This window comes from Pan paniscus, chromosome 14, assembly GCF_029289425.2.
Source record: "Pan paniscus chromosome 14, NHGRI_mPanPan1-v2.0_pri, whole genome shotgun sequence".
Lineage (NCBI taxonomy): Eukaryota > Metazoa > Chordata > Mammalia > Primates > Hominidae > Pan > Pan paniscus.
Genome location: NC_073263.2, coordinates 83,357,154 through 83,377,038, shown reverse-complemented (window position 1 = coordinate 83,377,038; position 19,885 = coordinate 83,357,154). Strand labels below are relative to the sequence as shown.

The 19,885-nt window shown below is 33.2% G+C and overlaps 1 long non-coding RNA gene across 1 annotated transcript in view; it reads left to right on the top strand.

The window, feature by feature from the left end:
- Nucleotides 1-19,885, top strand: part of LOC134728807 (uncharacterized) — a 188,152-nt gene that overhangs the window by 128,689 nt on the left and 39,578 nt on the right. The gene's annotated exons all lie outside the window — the stretch shown is intronic.

The following is a 19,885-nucleotide window of genomic DNA, read 5'->3' as shown; positions in this document are numbered from 1 at the left end:
AACATTATTCAGTGAAAAAAGGAAATATGCTATCAAGAAATAAAATATTAAGCTATTAAGTTTTGCAAACAGAATAGCAGTATTATCACTCTTATATGCTGTGTGTGTAGCTTTATTATTCTGGGACCCAAGTTAACTGAGAGATGTCTTCAAACTCTTCTAGTAAGAACTTCCATTTTGATGAAGTACAAACTAAAAATTGATTATTAGGGAAAATATGTTTGGCAAGATTTCTTCATATATTAATTTGCTCTTTTTTTCTTGATTTTTCTCCTTACATTCCGGGCTTGAGTGTTTCCTGCTTCAGGGAAGAACTTTCTTACTGCTTGGAAATCAGCTTCATTCAGGGTCTTTGGTTTTTTTTTGGCAGGTTAAGCTCCTTACTAAAGTAGGGGGAAGTGCTATTTGGTAAAATCCACAGACTAGAAACTGTATCAATACCCCAAGAAGATTAGATTCTGAGACTGACCCCCTAGAAGCAATATAATAAGGTCAAGAATAAATGATGGATATGGCAAAGATGGGGTATGCATAGAGAAAATGGACTGCTGTAAAGGGAACAAATCTGGTGCTTTAATTGTGTCTTATGACTAAAGTAACCCAGTTTTCAGATGCAAGCTAGGTCACAGTGATATTGCAGTACTGAACATTAAACGTGTTTTTGTCTACTTTTCAGGTGCTTTCCAAATTTCTTAGATTCTTATCTAACCCCTGAGCTGGGAAACCCCATCAACTAGCCACAAAATGACTAATATTAAATTTCTCAAGAGAACAAACACTTTCAATCATATTTTATTTAATTGTATTTATCATTTATTTAATTTTAGTAAGTAAAAAGCAGAAAAATATTTTATATCTGAGTTTGTTAGGTAATATTAATACTAGTGCGCCATGACAATAGGGTGCTTTTTTTTCTTTTGCCTCTCTCATCAGCGTTCCCTGACTTTTGCATTCATCTTTCCACCAATAATTCATAATGATGTTCTTTGTCATAATCACATGAACAACGTATAAGTTTGAAGTATGTGATACATCATTAAAATTATTTTAGATTTTATTTTTTAAATATAATTTATGTAAAGCATCATAATGTACTCAAACCCTTTGTTTTTTGAGACGGAGTCTCGCTCTGTCTCCCAGGCTGGAGTGCAGTGGCGTGATCTCGGCTCACTGCAAGTTCCGCCTCCTGGGTTCACACCATTCTCCTGCCTCAGCCTCCTGAGTAGAGTAGCTGGGACTACAGGCGCTGGCCACCACGCCCGGCTAATTTTTTTATATTTTTAGTAGAGACGGGGTTTCACCGTGTTAGCCAGAATGGTCTCGATATCCTGACCTCGTGATCCTCCCGCCTCAGCCTCCCAAAGTGCTGGGATTACAGGCATGAGCCACCGCGCCCGGCTCAAACCCTTTTTTGAGTCAGCATAATGTTGTTTTGTCTTTTCTGGGGAGGAGGCTGGCTTCTCACTCCCCATTTCTTCCTCATTATTTATTCTATCAACCCATGTTGACAAGCAACAACCTCTATTGTAATCTCCGTGCTCATGTAAGTATTTGCAAATGTATATGTGCACATATTTATATGCATGACCAGAGTGTTATTTTTACTAAAATGTAATCATACCTCCGCCTTTCCGCATTCGTTTTACATTTTCTCACTCAACAATTGCCTCTGCAAATGTTTCTGGTAAATTTTAAATTTATAATTTTTAACTGAGTAATGTATATTGATTGGTATATAAAATCATTTCATAAATTTTATTGACAACCATTCCCTTTGTTTTGCAAGTTTTGAAACTGTAAATCATACTACAATAAACATTTTGTGCATGCTAAAATATCTTATTTTTTACATTCCTGTGATTTCATTTCTAATAAAAAAATTTCCAAGAATGAGATTGTTAGATTAAAAGGGTATGCCTAATGTTACCCTAAAAATATTGTTGAATTATATTTTGTAATTCATATGTATATGTATACATTTAGATTTACACTTAAACTGTTCTTATTAGCTTACTAATAACTAATTTCACTATTATAATTGCCACAGCTTGTAGGTCAGTTGTTGGTGAAACAGATCTGTTAATTACATGATAACTTCAGCATTAAATTGAATTTATAGAAGCCCTTTCTAAACTACCAATTTTTAATTTCCCTTAACATTCTGTTATTTTTAAAGGTAGAATTACATATTACCTGTCCAAAGTCGGTATTATGTTAAATATTCAAAGAAAAAAAAAGACTTTTAGAGACTCATTTTGCTAGTAACTATTCTGAACGCTGAAATGGTTTCATTCAGTGAAATGTACACCTATCTTGCCATAATTAAATACAGCTTCCTTGGCTCTTGCTTCAGAAAGGATTCATTTTTAAAAATATAATGACCATTCTTATACAGAATACAAGTTATTAAGTCGCCCGCCAGCAATATTCTCTCAAGCTACCTAGTCATCATCCCTTTAAGCTTTTCATATCTTATAGTTCCAAGATTTGGATCATTAATTTTTCTCCCTTATGCATACATTGCATATTTTTCTACATCTTTTGGCCTTTAGACTTTCCATAAAAGTTAGATAATCTAGCCAAGTATCGCATAAGGCATTTTTACGTTTCCAAATGTTCTGATTACAGTACTCAAAATAAAAATTTCTCTATCAACTGGAAGTAAGCTAATCATTTTTAAGAAGTGTATAATTTATTTTCATGAATCATTACTATATTCAATGAAATAAATAGAAAAAAGATCTCTTCCAACAAACCAAAGCTACTGAGTCTAGAAACTTCTGTGTAAATACTTGAAGGAACACACATTAAAAATAGAATAACAACTCTCTTCTTTCCCTTCTTTCCCTCTCTCAGTATTGCGATTCTCCAAAAGGTAGCTCACGGCTGTCCTCTCTCTGAACACTCTCCCTGGGTGTGCATATTTTTCATTGATGTGATTACCATGGTTATGCTCATGACTTCTTGATGGTTACCTTTTCATGCTTTAGAAAAGTCTTAACTATAATGAATATTTGAAAAAGTGTGTGAAAAATTGTAGAGTCCATGAATAATGTGATCTTTCCTCAAGGAATTTTTACTAAATCCACCAAACAGATAATTAGATTAGGGGCAATGTACCTCAATTTTCCCTCCTAGGCTTCCCAAAGCAGGAGATTACAATTATGAGCCACCTCACCCAGCAGACTCAATCCAACAGCATTTGTCTGATCTCTTTCCTGTTTTTTCCTGAACTTTTTGCATTAGGCCATCAGAGATTGAATTTAGAGTATGAAATGTTGACCTTCTTAATAGCATCTAAATTACAATTTTTGTCTCCTGAGAACCACTAGCATTTGGTATTTTCAGTTTTTTAAAAATATTTTATATTGATAGATCACTGTTGTTTCAATCTGAAGTTCTGTGAAAACACGATAATGAGCAAAGTTATGGTACAAATATGCTTATTGTCTATGTGTATACCTTTTTGGTGACATGTTTTTCTGATCATTTTTATATTGTTAATTGGCGTGTTTTCTTATTTTTGAGTTTTAATAATTATTTTTATATTTTTAATTATCTTAATAGGATCATTGGCAGATTTAAAGTTTTAATTTTAATATAATCCAACTAATCAATATTTTCATGGATCATGCTTTTGGTATTTTATCTACAAACTCATTGCCAAACTCACAATCTCTGTCTTCTAAGTTTTGTGTTTCTATCATTCACCTTTAAAGTAATTATTGATATAGTTGATTTTATATCTACCATGTTTATAAAAGTTTTCTACTTGTTGACCTTATTCTTTTTTATAAAAAAATTATAATCTTATTTATTTTTGACCTTTTATTTTCTGCCTTCTCTGGTTTTAATTGAGAATTTTACATGATTCAATTTTCTCTACTCTCTTAGCATATCAATTTTACTTCTTTTTGTAGCTTTTAATTGATTGCTCTATACTTGAATTTACAACTAACCGAATCCCACTGTTAAATAACACTATTAACCCTTCACAAGTATTGCATATAGCTTATAACATACTATTTCCAATTCTTTCTTTCCATCCCTTATAATATTGCTATAATCATTTCACTTATTTATATACTACCATCACCCAATTCATTGTTACTATTATTAACAATGTATTGTTATTTGTTTATTATATGCAATGACTGTTATTATTATTTGTAAAGTTATACTATACAAATTACTATTCGTATGATCAAAACAAATTCTCTTGGTTAAACTGTGTTCCTTGGATGTGAACTTAAGTTTCCCGGCTTTTCCTCCCTGAGGTGAGAAAGGAAGTCTAGTCAGAGACAAAGTTGTCTAACTTATCTTCCTTTGCTGACCATACATTTGTTGCTGAACACTTGGGGAGTATTTCACAATGGCTGCTATTCCCCTCACCCTGCCAGAAGTGGAAGGGTTTTTCTTGTATCTTTACCATCAAAACCTCAGGAGTAATAGGAGGTAAATTCCATAAAAGTATAGAGCTTTGTAAGACTGTGGCCCCAAGAAATTTTTATTCTTACAAGATTATATACCACCCCTAGTGATTTGTCAAAGTTACCATTCAGTCCCATCAGATCCACTAACTTCTGCTCCCTGTAAGCTGATTTTGGCTATGATTCTCTGTATTCTAGATTTTCAGCTGGTGTTTTTCCCTGTGACTTCAATTTTCTGAGTCCATAAAAAGTCTTTGATACTAGTGTTCTCCTTTCTTCTTGTTATAAGAACAGCAGTGATGACTTCCAGGCTCCTTTCATGTCAGAGCTGACTCCAGAAATTCTCCAGACTTACTTTTCTCATTTCAATGTGAGGCACTAATATTCGTCCACAAATATATAGCACACTTTTAAAAAAATACAATAGAACAAAGTATACAATTTTTTTAATTGCCATTTGGAACCTCTGCATCCAAATTTTCTACATTACTACAGTGATGCTGTGAAAAACCAGAGGAAATTAGCTAGTAGACATGCAGGCAAACAGAGTACAAGTAGAAAGTAATAAAAAGTTCCATGAGGCTGAAGTCAGGTATCTGATTAAAAACAAAACAAAACAAAAGCAAACCAAAAAAAACCCCAAAATATTAGTGTGCTACAATAAAATGAGAAAAATAATATAGATAATATTGGATTAAAAAAATCAAAAAAGTAAATAAGTGTTTTTATTTGGTAGTTTTTGGAGTTAAAATACGTACATGATAAAAACACAAAATAAATTTAGAACTTGTGTCAAATGGTTCGTCAAATGGATCCCCAAGATAACAAAATATAATGACATGAACCATTTAAATAGTATACCTTCTATATTTTTATTTTTAAAAAACCTATCTCTTTTACATGATGGCTCATCGAGTTAAAAATGAAAAACAAACTAAAAGTGCAAACAATTATTTTTCTGTTAAATTCAATACATGTTTATTTTAGTTTTTGAACGTATTGTCACCATTATTTGATATTAATAATTAAGCACAAACATTCTAACACACTTTCTCTTACTTGTACTCATAAGTTCTCACTTGATTGAAGACTAACCAGTGATGTTGGATAAAGCAATTAAAAATATCTCTCATCACAGGATTGATATTTATATTTATAATATTTATACATACGTGAGAGTATTTTGGGATCATTAATTTAATCCAGGATTTAACAAGCAGTGCATGAAATGCAGATAATGGTGAGAAATTAAGTAAAATAAAACACTCTTAAGCTATCAAAAAATGATTTTTACTGTTCAGCTTCAGATAATTGCTACTGTAATTGCTTTTAAATAAATGACAAAAAGTCTGGATATTTTTGGTTTATAAATATATCAATCTTTTTAACACTATATGGGCAAAGTAAGTTCTATCCATTGGCTGCATTTGGATCGAAGCCAAACATTTTGAACATCAGAATACTAACTGGTATTAGTCTTAATAAAATCATATTCATTAATTAATAAAATTATATAAACAAATAAATATACCTTTTACATAGATAATTTGGGATTCAGAAGTAATTTCCAACCCGATACAAAAAACGTCCAGAATTTATGAAGCAATCTTTTCCAACTGTGGTAGGCATTACTGATATTTATTGACATCTGTCTCTCAATTTTCTTTGAATAGACACAAAATCTAATTTCCCAGATACTTATATTTTTCACAGGAGTAGTCCTTGTAACTAAAACATGACTGACAGGTGTGTGTATTATACATGGCCTGAGACTGAGACAGTTCACAAGTAAGTCACCAGTCTCTTTCCCTTACCATGGATAATGTAAAATGCCCATGTTTAGACAGTAGAGTAGGAAGATTTAAACAGCTTGGGGGTTGACCCTGGGCACTTACCAAAAACTGCAGAAGACTCTGGGTGGGAAAGAAATTAACATATGTTCTGAAAAGCTGTTGATATTTTAAGCTTGTTTATTATTGCAGCGTAAGCTTCCATAGTTGGGAAAATATAGCAACAAATAAAATGATATTTGTAAGACAACTGTTTTGACCAATTCACCCAGTCCACATTTTCCAGCATCCCATGTTATAGGAATAAGGAAGTTCTCTTACATAGGAGTAAATATCAGGTTTGTTCATTTGCAAGTAAAACCATTATGTGCATCAATGGAAAGTCAAATCAAAATTAGAAAATGTTTTGAAATGAACAACAATGAAATTATAGCATGTCACATTCTATAGCCTTCCACTCAAGCAGTGTCTAAGGTATTTAAACTTTCAATAAATTGATAAATTCAAGCAGTGTCTAAAGATAAATTGAAATGAGAAAAGCTAACATTTGTAAACTTAAGGTTCTATATTAGAAATAAATTAGGAAAATATAAAAATGAACTTAGCAAAAGTAGAAGAAAATAAACAATAAACAATCTATTCTGTGGATGTAAATCAATTGAACATACAACAAACAGAACCAAAAAGACCAATGTTGCTTCCTAAGACGAAGAATATAATTGGTCTATCCATAGCTAGTCTGATGAACGAAAGAAGAGAGAAAGAAGAGAAGAGGAAGAGAAGGAGTGCGGAGGGTGTTTCAGAAGGAAAAGAAGGAGAAAGAAGTGAGGGAGGAATGTAAGAAGCAAGGAAAAATTACCAGTATTACAAATGAAAGTAAAGAATCTCTACAGATCCTCCAGACTTTAAAAAGATGAAAGGATCTCATGATAGCAAAATAGAAAACCTGGCTAAAATACAACTTATTAATGTTTAAGAAATAAAGACAGATCTGAATAACTTATATAGATTAAATAGATTGAATTATTTGCTAAAATCCAACCTTAAAGAAATTTAAGTCTAGAGGTCTTTCACTGGTACAATACATTTTTTTAATTTTTAATTTTTATAGGTAGATAGTAGGTATATATATTTATGGGGCATATGAGATTTTTAATACAGGCATACAATGTGTAGTTACACATCAGGGTAAATAGGAATACATTATCTCAGCATTTATCATTTCCTCGTGTTAGGAACATTCTAATTATATTCTTTTCGTTCTTTTCAAATGTACTATAAATTATTGTTGACTGTAGTCACACTGTTGTGCCATCATTTACTAGATCTTATTCATTCTATGTAACTATATTTTTTCATCCACTAACCATCCCCACTTTACGTCTCCCCTCTCCATTGCCCATCTCAGCCTCTAGTAACCATAATATACTTAATAGAGTACTAGTCAGCCATAAAAAAAAATAAGATTCAGTCATTTGCAGAACATAGATGGAACTGGAGGTCAGTATGTTAAGTGAAATAAGCCTGGGACAGAAAGAAAAATTTCACATATCCTCACTCATTTATCGGAGCTAAAAAATAAAACAATTGAACTCATAGAGAGCAGAATGATGATAACATATTTTTGAAACTGAAGATTTCATACATGACTTTTCCTAATTACATATTTATTATTCAAAAGCCTTCCAGATAATAAAAATGGAGAAATATTTTTAATTTTTATTTAAGACCACAATAATCTTTTTTCTTTTTTTCCTTTTTTAATTTTACTTTAAGTTCTGGGATACATATGCAGAATGTGCAGATTTGTTACATAGGTATACAAGTGCCATGGTGGTTTGCGGCCCCTATCAACCCATCATCTAGGTTTTTAGCCCCACATGCATTAGGTATTTGTCCTAATGCTCTCCCTCCCCTTTTCCTCCAACCCCCTACAGGCCCCGGTGTGTGATGTTCCCCTCCCTGTGTCCATGTGTTCTCATTTTTTAACTCCCACTTATGAGTGAGAACATGCAGTGTTTGGTTTTCTGTTCCTGTATTAGTTTGCTGAGAATGATGGCTTCCAGTTTCATCCATGTGCCTGCAAAAGACATAATCTCATTCAATTTTATGGCTGCATAGTATTCCATGGTGTATATGTGCCACATTTTCTTTATCTAGTCTATCATTGATGGACATTTGGGTTGGGTCCAAGTCTTTGCTATTGTAAATAATGCTGCAATAAACATACATATACATGTGTCTTTATAGTAGAATGATTTATAATCCTTTGGGTGTACCCAGTAATGGATTGCTAGGTCAAATGCTATTTCTGATTCTAGATCCTTGAGGAATCGCCACACTGTCTTCCACAATGGTTGAACTAATTTACACTCCCACCAATAGTGTAAAAGCATTCCTATTTCTCCACAGCCTCGCCAGCATCTATTTATTGTTTCTTGACTTTTAATAATCACCATTCTGACTGACATGAGATGGTATCTCATTGTAGTTTTGATTTGCATGTCTCTAATGATCAGTGATGATAAACTTTTTAACATATGTTTGTCGGACTCGCAAATGTCTTCTTTGGAGAAGTGTCTGTTCATATCCTTTGTCCACTTTTTGATGGGGTTGTGGGGTTTTTTTTGTAAGTTTATTTAAGTTCCTTGTAAATTCTGGATATTAGACCTTTGTCAGATGGGTAGATTGCAAAAATTTTCTCCCATTCTGTAGCTTACCCGTTCACTCTGATGCTAGTTGCTTTTGCTCTGCAGAAGCTCTTTAGTTTAATTAAATCCCATTTGTCAATTTTGGCTTTTGTTGCAATTGCTTTTGGTGTTTTAGTCATAAAATCTTTGCCCATGCCTATGGCCTGAATGGTATTGCCTAGGTTTTCTTCTAGGGTTTTTATGGTTTTGGGTTTTACATTTTAGTCTTCAATCCATCTTGAGTTAATTTTTGCATAAGGTGTAAGGAAGGGGTCCAGTTTCAGGTTTCTGCATATGGCTGGCCAGTTTTCCCAGCACCATTTATTAAATAGGGAATCCTTTCCCCATTGCTTGTTTTTGTCAGGTTTGTCAAAGATCAGATGGTTGTAGATGTGTGGTGTTATTTCTGAGGGCTCTGTTCTGTTCCATTGGTCTATATATGTGTTTTTGTACCAGTACCATGCTGTTTTGGTTACTGTAGCCTTGTAGTATAGTTTGAAGTGCAGTAGTGTGATGTCTTCAGCTCTGTGTGAAAATCCTCAATAAAATGCTGGCAAACTGAATCCAGCAGTACATCAAAAAGCTTATCCACCACAATCAAGTTGGTTTCATCCCTGAGATGCAAGTCTGGTTCAACACATGCAAATCAATAAATGTAATCCATCACATAAACATAGCCAATGACAAATAAACACATGATTATCTCAATAGATGCAGAAATTTGACATCCCTTCACATGAAAATCTCAACTAGGCATTGATGGAACATATCTCAAAATAATAAGAATTATTTATGCAAACCCACAGCCATTATACTGAATAGGCAAAAGCTGGAAGTATTCCCTTTGAAAATCGGCACAAGACAAGGATGCCCTCTCTCACCAATGCTATTCAATATAGTATTGGAAGTTCTGGCCAAGGCAATCAGGCAAGAGAAAGAAATAAACGGTACCCAAATAAGAAGAGACGAAGTCAAATTGTCTCTGTTTGCAGATTACATGATTCTATATTTAGAAAGCCCCGTCATCTCAGCCCAAAAACTACTTAAGTTGATAAGCAATTCGGCAAAGTCTCAGGATACAAAATCAATGTGCAAAAATTACAAGCATTCCTAGACACCAACAATAGACAAACAGAGAGCCAAATCATTAATGAACTCCCATTCACAATTGCTGAAAAGATAATAAAATACCTAGGAATACAGCTTACAAGCAATGTGAAGGACCTCTTCAAGGAGAACTACAAACCACTGTTTAAGGAAATAAGAGAGGACACAAACAAATGGAAAAACATTCCATGCTCATTGATAGGAAGAATCAATATCGTGAAAATGGCCGTACTGCTCAAAGTAATTCAGTGCCATTTCCATTAAGCTGTCATGGACTTTCTTCACAGAATTAGAAAAAAATTCTTTAAATTTCATATGGAACCAAAATAGAGCCCGTATAGTGAAGACAATCCTAAGCAAGACCATAAAAATCTTAAGTATAAAACTTGACAGACTATTACAAGAAAAAAATTAAAAAGCAACTTTTAATGCACTAATTGAGGCATTATCAAGTCAAATCTATTGACATGTTAGGAAAATATATAATAATGAAGTATAATTTAATCTACAAGAATAATAAATTATTTAATATATGAAAATCACTTAAACCAAAATAATTTCATAGATTAATGAAAAAATGAGATCGACATAAGATATAGAGAGGCAGAATTGATAGATACAGAAAAAATTACAACAATCAACATTCATTTATATGCTTTTTAAAATTCAATAGACTAAGCAGGAAACTTTCTTAAAGAGATAAATAATATTTACATCAAAACTGAGATGTATTATGATCGATAATGAAACATTCACTCCCATCTCCTCTTAAGATCAAGAAGAAAATTATGATGCTCAGTATTGATACTTCTATTCAATATTGTGCCATAGGTACTAGTCAGTGCAATACAGCATGTATCAATAAATGTAAAGTATAAGAATTGGAAAGAAAGAAATTAAACATACAACATTAACATATGATCTAAAGGCTTCAAAAGAACATACATATTACACAATATAAATTGATAAAGTCACTTCATAAGGTATTCATATAAAAATAATTATTTGTTTATGCTGTGCCAAGATAAGAGAAAATTAAATTTAATATTCACACTAGCAAGAAAAACATCAAATTTATTATAATAAATCTAATTGAAAAATGATAAAAGTCCTCCACACTGAAAATTATAGAACATTTTTGAGAGAAATAAAACAAGACCTAAATAAATGAAGGAATATTCTAGTATCATAAATTAGAAAGCTCAATATTCTATAGTTGTCAGTTGTCCACAAATAGATCCCAGTACATATTGCCCCTCAGGTTTTGTGTGTGTATGTATGTATATATATGTGTGTGTACATATGTATATATGTGTGTGTGTGTATATATATATATGTAAATATGTGTGTGCATATATGTATGTAATGACATTGAAAGCTGATTCTAAAATTCCTATGAAAATGAAAATCAATTTTTGTCTGGGCTAAATAAGGTAATCTTGAAGAAAAATAATTATAGCTAAAGATTAATACCATAGGTTAGTAAGACCTATTATGAGTTAAGATAATTAAGACAGAAAGGCAATGGTGCAAGAATAGAAAACATGAGCAGTAGAATAGAATAGAAAGTCTAGTAGTAGTCTTCCACATAAAAGGTAACTTGTTTTATGACAAATGGAACACAGCAAGAATGGAGAGTCTTTTCAATAAATGGTGCCATGTCCTCTGGAATATGAGACCTAGCCAATCACATGCACAAAAAATCAATATCAGATGGATTGTTAATATAATTATGAAAGATAAAACAAAAGCCTAAGAAAATCTTATCACGAAACATCTGCAAGATTTTGGAATAGACAAAGATTGAAGAAACAAGACGCACAGTACCTAAGTGTGTGTTTGTTTGTCTGTGTGTGTGTGTGTGGCACTGTGTTAAAATTATGAACATCTGGTCATCAAAAGATAACATTAGGAAAGTACATAGGCAACCCTAAGACTGGAAAATGTATGTGAAATATATTCATATTTAACAAAAGACTTGATTTAGAATTATATAAAATTCTTTCAAAAATTATTAGGAAGACATAAAAATTTGACAATTTTGGAATGATTACATTATAAAAAGAGAATATCAAAATTGCCAGTAAACATGGGTAAATACTCAGCATCTTTAGTCATCAAGAGAATGCAAATGAAAAAGACAATACAATAATATTACACACTCACCAGAATGGCTAAAATGAAAATGATGGAAAATGCCATGTGTTGAGGAAGATGTTGAATAACTGTTTTTTCCATACTTGGATATTTGTAGGGAGTGTAAATTGTTACAATCTCTTTAGAATTCTGTTAGGCAATGGTGCATTTTCTATGACACAATAGTATTACTCCTAGGTATATACTCAATAGAAATATATAAATATGTTCATCGAAAAGCATACATTATAATGGTCATATCAACATTACTCATAACAACTTCCAACTGAAAACTATATAAATGTATACCAGTAGTAGAATGGATAAATAAGGCATCCTATATTACCAGAACTGAATCCTATTCAGCAATGAGAATGAACAATCCACAACTATATACAGCCATATGGATGAATATCATCAACATAATTTCTAGCAGAAGAAGCCAGACTCAAATGAGAATATACTGGTTGTTCCTAATTTATCTGAGTATAAAAATGTAATTGATGCATTTAGAAATGAAGATATATATACATTTAGAAATAAGGAAACTTTTAGAGTGCAAGTGGTAATTGAAAGGAAGTAGCACAAGGATGGTTTTTCATATGCTGGTAATACCCTGTTTCTTACTCTGGATACTCGTTACATGGTGTTTGGAGTCAGCCCTCTATGGGCCTGTTGAACCATGCACATCTTGCAGACCATTTTAAAATTGCAAGACCTCATCACTCTTTCACCTGGGACGATTTTCTTAGGATTGTGTATGCAACTGGCAATTCTGAGAGGTGATATATCTCTCTCTACACAACAAACATTGCTTACTGCTTTCGATGAAAGTGACAGAAATTAAGCTCATATTTCTCTTATTATGAGGCAATTAAGTGCCCATGAAGATTGCAACTTTGATAATACTCTGGTTGTTATTTATTCTGTGAGTAATACAGTTTTTTTTGCCTCTGACACAGAAACTTGGGTCTTTTGTCGGCATCCATTGACTGTGTCAGATGAATTTATTGACTTATAAGTAGGGTAAAGTCAATCCCTTTACACTTTTTATGAGACAGATGGGATACTGATAGAGATATGACTTTCTGGAATAGAGCCAGTTAATGAGATTTAAGGGAAGTCCTTGAGTTTCATATATTGAACAAATTATATAGTCTTTTGTCCAACAAATAGCTCTCTACTATGCAGCTTTTTAATAAACGGGACAACTAGCAGGTAGTAGGCTCAAAAACACCTTTCCTGTAGGCATGTGGACCTCCTCGCCAATTCAGCTGCCAGCCCCATTGTGACAATTAGCAATAAATTTCTTCAGGGGTTGAAGGAAGGTTCTACCAACTTCAGACAATATGACAATATTTACAGAGAAATAAACTTACAGTGAGCATGAACTGCGCGAAATTCATGACTTCTATAACCACATAATTACAGCACTGTCTAGTTCACCTGAGTCATGCAGGTTTGAGGCATATGATGCTCAACAGTAAGAAATGACAGCAAGTGGCAAGTGGAAAGCCCTACTGCTCATTTCCTCTTATAGTTTTTTTGGGGTTTTTTTTGTTTTTTTGGTTTTTTTGCCAACCTTTGATCTATTTTGAGATGACAATAAAACCTCTCCAAGTTTTCAGCAGTGAGTCCTGGCTGCTGTAAGGGAGCTATGGTTCATACAAGGAGAGTTTTATAAGACTGAAAACCTCTTGTGGGAAACAATATATGAATCATTGACTGGTATTTAGGCTCTTACTGTCCCAGGCTTTTTCTCTAATGCTGCTGAAAATGACCTCTCTGTATGCGTGTGTGTATGTGTGTGTCCAGATCCTAGGCTGCTTCTTTACCCTGACTTTATTTACTCTAAAGGAAAATATGTACATAGTCTCCTTGTCTCCAGTGGGGACAAAGTCATACTTGAGATGGGTATTGTGGCAACTTTCCAGGGAAGAGGATGGAAGACACACATTTTCATGATTCTACTGGAATTAAGTGCCCAAATTACTATTTTAGCTGGTTCCATAGAAGAAAGGGGCACTACAAATTTTTTAAATAGGCTTTGGAAGGCATCCATAGTGAGGAAAAAATGTTAAATTGACTATTGCTTAAGCCCCCATAGTTGATATGCTACATATTTGCACTTTCTTAGTCCATATATGTCAGAGAGGATTCTCCCACTCAGGAAGAATTGTGTGCAGAGATAGATAGAGAGACATGTAATTCACTCTACAACCTGCCCTCCTATCCTCTCCCAGGTAGCCTAGGAGAAATGATATATGATCACAGGAGGACAAAGACAATATTTTAGCTTGAAAATTGGCTGCAGTCATGGTACTGGATAAGCTATTTCCCAGAGCAATGGTTTCACCTGTCTGAGCTAAATACCAAGTATACTTCTTTTGAAAAAGCTGAATTCATGTCACATGCAGGCCTGTGCGTCTCCAGCTTAATGTTCATATCTTGTGATGGATCACCTTAGACTTAATGAAAAACAAGGTGAGATGGGCCCACCAGCCTTGCTTATCAAGAGAAACAAAAATGGTATTTTTAGGAGTTCAGCTGACACGGCCTTAGCAGCATCTTAGATTTATACTAAAAAGTAAAAGCTACCCCTTTGGGGGGAAATTTGTCTCTCACTTCACTGCCTTAAGTAAAACTGCTGGCTTAATGAGGTTTTCCACTCACAGAGGTTTCCCTAAATGCTTGGACCTGGTTCACTGATTGCTTGCCCATGCTGAAATATAATAGTGTGCATTGTACTTCTTTGGAAAACCATCTGTCCAAAATCGGCACAAACTAGATACAACCAAAAGCCAATATGGTATATCTGTTCAGTTGGCAGAGCTCAAGAAAGTACCCATAACCAAGCCAATACTTACCTTGATGATCTTAGGGACATTTTTATTATCTCAGGCTGTTGCCTACACTGCAGCCGTCTGTACTGCCACTTGGGAGACTAGATAATGGAAGATTAAAGAAACTTCTCTTTGGAGCTGTAAACTGTCAGGGAATAAAATCTTTATTGCCAACCAGAAAGTCTGATTTACTAATGCAGATGCCTATGGTAAGGATCTGTTCTCTGATGCAACCAAATGGAATCAAGTCACCCCTCCCAACTAAAGAAATTTCTAGTGTGAAAATTCTAAACAATACTTGTGACAATAACACGTTTATCCTGAGGGCACCATGTGTGTCAACATGATTAAACTTTCTATGTGGAAGCCTGGCAGGAAGGTTTCTGCTACTGAAACTGTAATGCATTGTGCATTGTTGAAGTCAAAGAGAATTTCACGTTTTTAAGAAATGTTAATTCTATTCTATCGGTAGCCCTCAGACAACTGCAGAAACTCTCCAGTAGGAGGTGCCTCCAAGTTGCTTGATAAAGTTCACTAGAGTGATGACTGGCTTACGATTTATGTACAACCTGTAGGAGTTTATTGCTAGGTTATGGATTATTCAATTAGAAAATGTAATGAGATTATTTTCCCTGATGTTAGCTTACAGTATCAATAACACCACCTTGTGCTTGGAAGATGATCAGGTCAGGTTTAAGTCACTGGACATAGTGGATTTGGTTGATAGAATTGCTCAATACTTTCCCCTTGCAGATGTAGGCAAAATCAGTGCAATAAGTGATGAATGCTGAAATAGTTGGATTCCATTTGTCCATGGGACAAATGGAAATTCAAAATAGAGATTTAAGAAGAAAGCCTCCTAGTTTTCTAAGGTAGACTCAATGATTTATGGGATTTTTTTCCCACCTGGATAGGCGTGAAATATTGAAGGTATAGTTAAGAAAAACACTATATCTTAGCCTTATCTTCCTGCTTGGAGTCTCGTTGATAAGAACACTAGCTAAATCTTATATAAAACAAATTGAAAGGATTTAGTTCCAGCCTCTATGTGTCACATTATTTAAAGTAGTTGACAGAATAGCATACTGATATGAAAATGTTCCAAAGGTCAATATATTGTATGACCTAAGATGGATTGTTGAGAGGAAGTCCACCATGAAATTATTGTGCTCATATAGATCTTGCTATGTAAATGGGATTATTGGATCCGGAACCTTGATCATTATTTTTTTTTCTGGCCTGTTTATGTATTATGGGATTTGGAGAGGGACAGAAATGCCTCTCTCTGCAAAGAGAGTGGGCTTGTTTCCTGGCTGTGATTACATCAATGTGTTTCTTATGCTCAGAGTTCCTCTCCTGTGGAATAATCCACCACACAAGCCAGCATCAGTTGGCCCTAGGCATTGCCCTGTGGGATTTAGAGTTGAAACCAGAACAACTACGGTGATATGATTTCTTTGTTTCTGATCCAGGAATCTGGCATTTTCTGTCAACATCCATATAAATGTGGCTGACTCACATATTAGCATTTAAAAAGAGCAAAGTCAATTCCCTGGCACGTAAGTGTTTTTTCAGTGCAGTGTTTTAAATATGTTTTAAGGTTTTCAGCCTCCCAGAAAAGTAGCAGAGGAAAGCAGTAGGAGGTTTGAGATCTTATGACTGATTCTATCTCAGGAATTCACCTTCTATCTGTATTAAATTCTGTACAAACAATATTTTATTTTTACAAAGTGAAGCCTGAATTTTCCATTAAGCTAGTTGCTTTTATCAAATTTATTAATTTTTCAAGAGAGAAAAAAATGTAAAACAAAAAGTAGTTTGTAATAATATTTTATTGCCCATGAACTATTTCTTGTCAAAAAAACAAGGGTACATAAACAAACTCTGTATATACATGTGCACAAGGAATCAGAAATTGCATATCAGCTAATTTCACTTAACAATCTTCAAAATATTTTCTTTTCAACGGATATTTGCTCTACTTTGTTTATTATAACAGCTTCCAGGAAGATGATATGTATTAATTTGTTACCTCCTAATTTCTGGGATTTACTATTACAAAATGAATAAAAATATATTGGAAAATTATTTCAGGCTTAATATTTCACATAAAATCTTTTATTGAAAATTGAGCAAGTAGTTAAATTTAAACTAGTATTACAAATATTGGGAGTGGAATATAATATGTTAATTTATTAGTGCTCTAAAATCAGTTTTGAAGGTCTCTCCTTCAAAGTAGAGATAAATTATTTTAATCTGTTCAAAATTCTTACTATACCTTAATGTGAAGTTTTATAGCACTGAGTTTTATTTCTACTTGAACATATTCTCTTTTATATATTTTATATATTATTGATTTATTTTTTCTTTTATATCATTTATTCATAACTATTAATGAAATATTTAGGATGTCAGAACATATCAGATTACATCTGACTCAGATATTTGTTTTAATATAACTCACTATAGTACTTAACAATGTTCAAAATAGAGTTGAAAAAATATGCAAGACAGCAGTGAACAAATGGAAAATGGCATTAATAAACAATTTCATTTGCAACAGATTAAAAATATTTAGGAATAAATGTAACAAAAGCAGTACAATTTATATTCTGAAAACTACAAAAATGTCACTGAAATAAATTAGAGATCTAAATAAATGGAAGGCATCCATGTTAATGTAACTTAAGACTTAATACTGTTAATATGGCAGTATTCCCCAAATTAATCTACAAATTCAATGGAATTCTTATCAAAATCTCAGCAGGCTTGTTTGTAAAGATTGGCAGTTCTACATTTAATTTAGGAACTCAAAGTACTCAAAATAACCTTAAAAATCATGAAAAAGAACAAAGATGGAGGAACTACTCTTTCTGCTTTCAAAAATTGTGACAAAGTAACAGTAAGCCAGGTAGTATGGCAGCAGCATATGATAGACTTGCAAATCAATAGAGTAGAGTTGAGAGTCCAGAGAAAACAAACAAACATGGTTAATTGATTTTGACAAGAGTGCGAAGGCATTCAACAGGGAAAGAACAGTATTTTCAATCAATGGTGCTGAGTCCATTGGATATTCACACACACAGAAGGAAGTTGTACTCATACTTCATATCACATACAAAAATTAACTCAAAATAGATCAGATATAGAAATGTAAGAAGAAAAGGTACAAAGTTTTAATAAGAAAACATTGGCACACATATTTCTAACCACCAAACTGGCAGTGGTTACTTAGATATGACATCAAAATACAAGTAATAAATGAAAAAATACATACGTTGGACTTAATCCAAAATACAACTTCTGTGCCTGAAGGGACAATCTTAAGAAACTGAAAAGAAAACCCACAAGATAGAAGAAAATATTTGCAAATCATAAATCTGATGAGACTCATAGCAAGAATATTTAAGAACTCTTACATGTCATAAAGAGACAACACACACACATGTGCACATTCAAATGTTAAGAAGGAAGCAACAGACACTGCAGTCTAGTTGAGGGTGGAGGGTTGGAGGAGGGTGAGGATGGAGAAACTACCTATCGAGTACTATGCTTATTACCTGGGTGATGAAATAATTTGTACACCATACCCCTGCAACATGCAATTTACCTATATAGCAAACCTGTACATGTACCCTTGAACCTAAAATAAAAGTTTTAAAGAAAAGAGAAAAAAGAAAACATTGTTGGTATAATTAGAAACTAATTTAACGTGAACTCTGTATTTATATGATATCATTGTACCAAAGTTTGACTTCTTGAATTCGATCACTGTATCAGGACTACATAAAAGAACATCTGTTTTTTAGGACATGCATGCTAATGTTTAGAAGAGAGGTCCAAGATGTTTGCAACCTACTCTCAAATTGTTGAGTAAAAGTAAAACACCATGGCTATGTAGAGAGTGGTGAAGTGAATGTGGCAAAATGTTAACAACTGGTGAAACTAGATAAAGGGTATGTGGAAGTTCGCTGAACAATTCCTGCAAGTATTATTGAAGTTTAATTTTTTTTCAAAATACAAATTTAAAAAGAGAGAGCTCTAATCGAAAAGAAGGGAGCCACAGTATGTACAGAGACAGAAAGCTACTGTGGGACTCCTGAATTTGCAAAGGCTTAGCTAAGCCTGACTAGCTAATTGCTAGATGGTCTTTCTTTGCCCATATATGGAACTAGAGTATGTTTGGATTTTTGGCCCTTAGTACACCTCTGACTTTAGGAATTACAGTATATCTTATGTAAACTCAAAAAACAAATCAACTCTTCTCCATTTTAACTTTGCTGATCAAGTATATTCTCAAAAGTCCAACTTCCTCATCTTTCCACTAACAAAGCTAACCAACAAATATTTTTATAAATGAGATGTATTATAGTCAGTTCAGACAATGACAAATGTGCCTTGATATGAAGATTATTGAGAAACAAAATATTAAGCTATATGCTTAGTTTTCTGTATTTTATAACTTTAAAGAAAGTATCTGATTATCATTTATTTCATCAACAAATAGCAATATCTAAAATGCACTTTTATAATTCCAGTGTTTATTTGGTAATGTTCTGCTTGCTTGAATTTTATGTTAAAAACCATGAAAACTTCAATTAGAATTAACAAACGTTCTGAGGGTTAATTTTCACTTTAGAAATATGAAAGCAAGACCTTTCTGATGTAATTACTAATTAAATGGCCAGAGAGCATTTGAAAAACAGACCAAAAAAACCTTTTTAATCCTACCATGAAAATATATAACCTCTGTAAGAATTTTGGTGTGTAACCTTCTGGACTTTTTCCTATGTTATGTGAGCTGTTTAGTAAACTACTTTTTAAACTTAAAAAGGAATAAAAAATAAAGCACTGGCAACTCCAAATTGCTAGTAAGGATGTGAAGTAAC